Source organism: Ambystoma mexicanum, chromosome 14 (assembly GCF_040938575.1).
Source record: "Ambystoma mexicanum isolate Mex_15411 chromosome 14, UKY_AmexF1_1, whole genome shotgun sequence".
Classification (NCBI taxonomy): Eukaryota; Metazoa; Chordata; class Amphibia; order Caudata; family Ambystomatidae; genus Ambystoma; species Ambystoma mexicanum.
Window position 1 is genome coordinate 112990942 of NC_090940.1, and position 8215 is coordinate 112999156.

Genomic DNA, 8215 nt, shown 5'->3' on the forward strand with positions numbered 1-8215 from the left:
TGCTCCTCTACATTCTCCCCTCTGGTCGAATCTTTGACCAAATTCTCTTCTTCCATCGTCTTCATCTTCTCTTTATCATTTGCCTTCATCTTCTCTTCATACTGTTTTTCATTCCCCTTAATCATTTCTTCATATGATCATTTCTTTGGGATCCAAATCTTTGTTACCCCCCTTAGGTTGCCTGCATTCTTTATATGTTCATTCGTAAGATGCTAAAAGCCCTTGGTGAGTATGCTAACAGGAACATGCTCTCCATAAATAATAAGAAGACTCAAATAATGCTGAGCATTGTGGAGATCTCATGCGTGTCAGGCTTAATGCTTGGCAATCCAATAACATTTTAGGCAGACGGTACGCTTTAAAAATGGAAAATACATTATGTCGATATTGTAAAAATTCAGATGAGACCCTGAAACACATTGTAGTGGAATGCACAGTATTAGCAGCTCAAAGCAGCAAACATTTTCAGAAAATTCTTGAAATCGATGTCAATCTAGATGCACAATAAGCTTGGCAAATAATATTTCATGTGAGGTATAAATCAGTGAGATATGCAGTTACGAATTTCTTAGCAGAAGTAAATCTGGCGAGTGAGGAGATTATGGAGTCAAGTGTTGAAAATCATTTTTTTATGAACAAGTGAATCTCTAACGAAAAATGCAGATATGATTATGGCGTAATATATTGTCATTTGCACCCTATTTATTTCCATTTCTCGTTGCACAATGATCTTTGGTTTTCAGTCATGGAATTTCATTTTGAGGTATTTCTAAAATTGTACAATTCAATAGAATGTATTTTTAATTTTAAAATGTACATGTTTAAATTGTATCCTTTTTCTTTTCGCGTTTCTCCATTTGGGACTGTATTGAAAGGTTGATTTATCAGCCAAACAATAAAAAATAAAAAATAAAAATTATATGTTCATCCACACTCTAGGTCATGTGACAGCACTCTTCAGATGATGGACAGAATATCTAGTGTCCTACACATTTTAATGATCCTTGGGCAGTAGAACTTTGTTCCTGGAGGTGCAAGGGAACTCTTCTTTATATTGTCATGGGTACTTTCCTTATCCTGTACTTGTCCTCCATTTGCAGTACTTATGTCATTCATTATCTTCATTCAGGCGAGTTGCTGCTGACCCCGAATCACAGAATCTTCCACTTGACTGCACGGTGCCAGCAGGACATTACAAGTGCCAGGACAGCGTGAAGTCAGGGGTCAGATTCAGTAACTCCCCATTCCCGTAGAGTCCCATAGGACTCCACGGGAGTGGGGAGACGGAAGCACCGGCACCGTTGCTAAAGGTGCCGAAGCTTCCGTGACGGCTCTGCCTACCGAAGCCGATGCGCTCGGCAAGGTCAGACCTGACGGGCACTACGGCCCCTGCAGGGAGACTCGTAGCGTGGTGGTACAGAAACAAGGGTGCTGGTAAGCTTACCAGCACACTTGTTTCCGGACCGAAACACTCAAATGAGGCGCCCATTGTCCCAATGCCACCCTAATGAGACAGAATCCCAGCAATACCAACACTAGTACTGCACCAAGTATTTTGAAAGCGTTTGCCAACTAGGCTGGAATCCATGATAATAAAGATGAAAAACAATCATATGGCGCTGTCTCATCAACTCCAACCTCCATTTTCGTTTGCAGAGTTGTCAGAATAGTTATTGCCTCTGTCAGGGTTCCTTCCATTCCCTTTCTTATGAAATGGTGGAACGTACAGCAAGAAGGCCCCATCTTGGTGCACACTCCTCTTTCCATTGCTGTAATCAGATCTAGAACATATCTGTTCTGGAGAGTCATCAGCCTGATGGTTCTTAATTCTTCTCTGATTGCATTAAATCCTTTTATCAATGAATTGATAGTCTGCAGCAGCTCCCATCTTGTAACCTGTAGCCACTTGGCGTTCACTGCAGTCTGGTGTCCTGGCAAAAATATAGATGTCATTATTACTGCTTTCTTGCTGAACAGTCTATGTTCATTTGAAATATTACCATAGGCCTCGCTTTATTTTGCTGAAAAATATTGCTTCTCGTCTACCGATATAGGTTGAGTGATCTTTTCTTTCTCATATGGTCATCAATTTTTGGAAATACATGGATATGAAGGTCACTTTTGGGGATCACCAATGCTGGAACATATATCATTACCATGGAACATATTCCTCCCTGGTTTTTAGACAGCTGCATGTAGGCTCTGGATCCACAGGCCCAATATCGGTCCATCAATATTGCAGTTCCTCCATTCATTACTGGAACTTTGATTATTTGTCCACTTTCTCTGTTTTCTTCAACCAGGATCAGGCCATCATTCCTGAAGCATGTTGTTGCATTTGTTATTGGTATTATAGATGCAGGTTCTGCTTCATTGTCGATCCATGTGGGTACCTTCAAGTGCTTGGCCCATGATCCTATGCATTTGTCACTCATTATCTGCACTATGCTTGCTGATTTTTTTTTCAGTAGATGTGCAGGGCAGGCCAATAGTGCTTCTTCCCATCTGGAACTGATGACAACACATCTATATAGCACTAGCTGAGCTCTCTCTCCACATGTTGACTCTCCTGATTTTTCAATGATTTCTGAACAGTTCAATTTCTTCATCTGGACAACTTTTATTCACTCTCCAATCTAGGATGGATACATTAGCTTCTTGCTTGTCCATCCTAGTCCATCCTTCTTCTTTTCACATAGGTGTCGTCATATGGGAATACTATTTCTGATCACCATCGTAAAATAGCCCATTTTCGTTCCAATTGTCCTCCAGTTGTGCATGTTGCTGGATAAATGAGGCACTTTGCATCATGTGTAGACATTTCTCTTGCAATAAATGGTCTTTCCGCATTCATGGCATACAGTATTAGGGAACAAACATAACAGATTTTGTCTGACGTTCTTTCGCCCACATCTTTCATGTTCTGGTACCATAGGTTATTTTTTTTTTAAATAAATCAAATAATCAAGATATGTATTTATATTGTCTTGCTCTGCCTCAACATCCCTTTTATATCTAAACAGATGTCTAGACACATTATGGAAAAAGCTGTCTGTACCTCGATTGGGAACAATAATAAATGTTTCATTAACATCGTTCATTACTGTATTGCCTCGTATAACATGTCTGAATGCCATAATGATAAGGAAGAAAACACAAACCATAATACACAATCATATCACCATCAAAATTCCATGAAAACCTATTGATATTCTGGATGGTAGTGAATCTCTGAAATTTTGAAGCCTCCCCATTTTGTGTTTATTTCAATTTGCAAATGTATTACCCCTTTTGAATCCCCTTTGTATCAGAAACTGCAATATAATTGCAATTCTCGTTCTCCAAATCATACAATTATACTTGGTATCTCAGAGAAACGTAATTGTATTTACTCCTCTTCACATCAGGGCTGGATAAAACTGTAATATGTAGGAAAAATAGCATACACGAGTTTGTGTATTATCTCTATAATAGATAACATGCACGATGGACGATACTCTTCTTTTTACTCCTCTTCAAACTCCAGATTCTTCTCCCATTGTTCCTTTGATCCTATCTAAAAAAGTTCCAGGATAACTGCAAGTCTATCTTTTCTTTATCGAATTTTGGGAAACGCTGGTCCTTAGTCTATGCCGCTTGTGTGCACTTCATTTTCTTTATTCACATTTATAGCCATTGAATGGTCTGCATGCGTGGAACTTCTTCTCTTGCATTACTTGAACGGGTCAGCACATGTGGAACTTCTTCTCTTGCTTTAATGTGGGCAGTTGCAGGAGGGGTCGATGGTTCACCTTTAAACAGTGTAATATCAAGCCGGCGCAGCCAGGCACTTCTCCTTTTCAGTTTGACTGCGGTGGGACTAACGTCCTCCACCTCATGTGGCCCTTCAAAACGGGGTGTGTTTCAAGTGCCACATAATCTATATGTAGATGCTGAAAGGGGCCATTGGTCCTCTCACTCTTTGCAAAGTGTATCCTGCAGTACATTTTGAGGAAAACCACTCTTCTGCAATTGTAGCAGCAAGACTCTCTCAAGTCGTGTGTGCTGGGTAGTGAAGCTGCTCCAGCGCTACTCTTTATAATGCTAGAGGCATAACTGACTTTCCAGTACTATCCTGTCCCCAAATTGCCTCAGTGGGAGATAACAAACCCCCCTGCTTTTTCTATAAATCCTGCTCTTCTTACGAAGCTCGTCCGTGTATTTCAATTAACTGATCAATAGACAGCATGTTAAAACCCTACTTTACTAACATACAAAGTCCTGTCATTTGTTTAACATCTTCTATTTCTAAACTAGACACAGGCAGACAGTTGGCTGCCTTTTTGGCTTCTTCATCTGCGGCCTCGTTTCTGTAGGAAATTACGTCTGCTCTTTTAGAATGCGCTGTGCATTTTACGATTGCTGGGGTCAATGGAAGACTTAATGCTTCAATAAGCCTATCTAATATGGCTGCATGTTGCACCGGAGTGTCATCTAAGCAAAGAAAGCCCCTCCTTTTCCAGCGTGACAAAGCTGCATGCACAGTTGACGTCACATAGGTGGAGTCACAGTACACCCTCCCTGCCTCATCCTCAAAGCTCTGCAGTGCTTCGATGAGTGCCACTAATTCTGCAGCCTGTGCTGAGTAATTTCAGGACAATTTTGCACTTGTCACTACCACCAATTCACCCTCTCGATTCAGTTTTACTACTGCTGATCCCGCATGCCTTTCCTCAGTTTTTTTTAATCAATTCTCAATGACCCATCAATAAAGACAACTTCCCCCCTTCCAAGAGCATATTCTCTAACTTGGGGGGTTTCGTTATCATTTTCAACATACGTTGTGAAATCATGTACATAGTCATCCTCTCCTACTGTCTCTGCTATAAACATTGCAGGGTTCACTGTTTTACATCTAACAATTTTCATTGCAGGATCTGAAATAATCACCTCACACCTCGATGCTCTTTATGTGGTCAATGTACTTTTGGCTTCTCTAAAGATGCAAATTATATATGCCCTTCAAATAATGTTATTGAACACCCCATTGTTATACTTCAAGCCTTTCGTATTGTAAATGCAGCAGCTGCTAAAGATTGCTTACAAGGGTAGTTGCCCTTTCATAACTGGATCTAAAATCCCACTATAATAAGCTAATGGCTTGTGCCCATATCCTAATGTCATCTTTTGAGTGAGAACTGCTATCATAACCTCTCCATTTGAATGAGGGAATAAAGTGAGGCAGAAAGGTTCTGCAGAGTGTGCGGAGAAGTGTGCTACTGCAGCTTTAACTGTTCCCCCAGAGACATTTGCGAGGCACCTGTGAGCTTCGGAAGCTCGTCTTCCGGCGAAAGCAAAGCAAAAGTGAGGCAGAAAGTTTTCTGCAGTGTTCAGCGAGGCTTCTGCGGAGACTAAAGATTTTGCCAATTGGCACCGACGCCTACCACTCCTCCCTCAAACCCATGCTGCCTGCAGTAGCGCTAAGACCTCTCTACTTACGTGCTTGATCGCTGAAATCTGACAGAATTTTGGAATCTAACTGTTGGGCTACATATAACCAAATGTCTGGAGGCTACCTTTGTGGCTTGGCATTCATCACTAGGGCCGTTTGTGCCTGCTGCGCTATGAAAAATGTTTGTGTCTAACGACCTGTACATGTGCGGGGAGCCGAACGTCAGCGACTGTTGGTACTTTCCTTTGAACTGACTGCACATGCAAACAATCTGTGCTTGTAAAGTGGAAGAGACCTGGGTGAACTATGGTAGTTTGTGACAACACTTTAATATTTGTAACCTTCAGTGACTGAATTTACCACACGCATTTGATCTATCACTCGACTAGCTTATTTACTTATTTACTGCAAAAGTGGGTGTAAGAGATCGTCTGTGGTCCGTGGGACTGAGTGGCAGACAGGCAGCATACCTTGCCGCAAGGGATGGGGCACTGGACCAGTGCTTGCTGTAGGAGGAGATAAGGTGCTTCTGACAGTTTCTGGCTTTTTTGCCCTGTAACGTGTAATGAGCCCCACATGACAAACGGTATTGCAGCACTTCGATCTTTAATACAAAAGAAAAAGTACACTGTAATTGTTGAGTGGGGGAGGGACCCCCTTTTAAGCTGCGATTGGAGGGACGGTGCTTGTTGTTTGGGTCTCCCCCCAAAAATTCTCTGAACGCCACCTGATTTGCTTTTTACTCTTGCTTGCTGGTTTAGGAACAACTACTTGAAACCCACCAGACTTTATAATAACAACATTGAAAACTAAGAGAGACTCAGTTGAGCAACTACTGGAAGTGGCACGAGGACCAGAGGGAAGCGCGCTAGAAGTCCACGAATGAATACATCAGATTTAAGATCGGTCCCTTGCAGGAAGAAGGTTTCGACATTGCCAGTGCTTAATGCTCCCGCCGCTCAACAAAAGATAGAGCCATTTCAAAAGCAACTCAATGGTACCGGCTGATTTTGAGCAGGATAACATAATGGCATCTACCCTCTCTCGCTCCCATGACTTGGAAAACTTCATGACCTCTTCCGAGTCAACGCTTGAGTCTGGGGAAACAAGGCGGGTACACCTCCGATGCCCCAATGACGGCTGGGTCGTCAGATCCCTTCCTAAGACTGCTGCCTCGCAAGATTCCCCAGTGAAGTCTTTACCCCATTCCTTTGATCCAACAACGAATGGTAAGCAACCAGTGCTTCGAAAAATGGTGGACAAGCTTGTCCAGTGCAGCTTGGGCTAGGGGTGCAAACGTCAAAAGTGATTAATTTGGACCTCTTGTTCCTGAGTGGGCAGGCACGTGATTCTGGAAGGTGCCACCAGTAACCCTGATCCCCTTGGCTGCTGGCACTCAGAAGGCTCAATCTGCAGGAGTTTCAACTACTGCCCCCCATAGCGGTCCTAAATTGATCAATGGTAAACAGGTCTCCTGGCTTGAATGGGTAGACGAAGTAAGGCCCAAGACCTGGGATCAGGAGAGGGAGTTGCACGATCCAGCATGGTGCTCAGATCTGTTGCACATTAAGTTTGTGGAAACAAACACTTCAGTGCATAGCCCTTTTTCAACTGATCTTGGCTCGTTGAACTATTACATTTGATACCGGATCTGACAATCATTTCTTCAAAGGACTTGGTGAAGCTCGAGCTCCCCAAATTTAACAGTAGCGACAGTTGGGTAGTGGCAACACTTGTCTCACCTTTAGTGGTTGTGCGATTATGTAATAATGCCAGGGTCTTAATGCAGCTGAGCTTTGAAGTCTTGGTCTTCTGACCAACCACTTTGGACATGCCAAGTAATGTGGAGATGCAACCTTGGGTGGCACAAAGGGGCCTTGAGGGAAATAAGAAAATCCAGGAGTGGCCGAGACAGAGTGGGTAATAGTCCAGGGTCCCTCTGGCCATGCAGTGACAGTCTGCTGTTGAAGAAACATGGGCGTTTCCATGTGCTCTCCTGGAACTCGATGGGCCACAACTCTTTCCTTGGCAAGGTTCAAACAATGAAGACCCTGAGGAGTGTGGTGTGCTTTTGTTTACAGGAGACCTGGCTGTGTCCTGAATATTTTGTCTGGTTGGGGTGCCCTTAATGGGTCCGCCCAAAAGGAAGCCTCTGTGCAGGTGCCAGAGTTCTAGCAGCTGACATAAAGAACTTGTGAGATCAAACTGTGCCAATTGTGCTGGTGAACCTTTATGAGGGTGGGGTGGGGGGTTGTTGCCAGCAGAAATAATTGATATTGCTGTGGAGACATTTAGAGACTGGCTTGTGCACTTCCCTGGAGGATGTATTATATTGACTAGTGATTTTAATGTTGATTGTGTAGGCAAATTCTCAGCAGGGGAGGGGATTGATAAAAAAGAAGGGTTGAGTACATGGGCCAAAGAGTGGCTGGGTGCAATGGCTGAGTTTGAACTCAGTCCATTGCATTCAGAGGAGGGGCGGATAATATGACCGGTCTAACTACCAACATAACAGTCGTATTTGTTTTATTTTTACAAGTTATTGTTTTGCTGGATATAGCCCAGAGTTGGAAATTAGGTCCTTGCTGGTAAGTGACCCAGCAATGCTTACTTTGAGCTGCCATATGGCCCAGTGTGGTGAATTCACAGGAAAACAGGCTGCGTTGGTCAGCTGGCACCATTACAAGGTTCAACCTTTCTCTGAGAAATAGTGGCCTGACCCCGGAATATTGCCAGACTGTAATATTGATCTAGGAACATTGCAAGCCCATTATGGCCCTACTG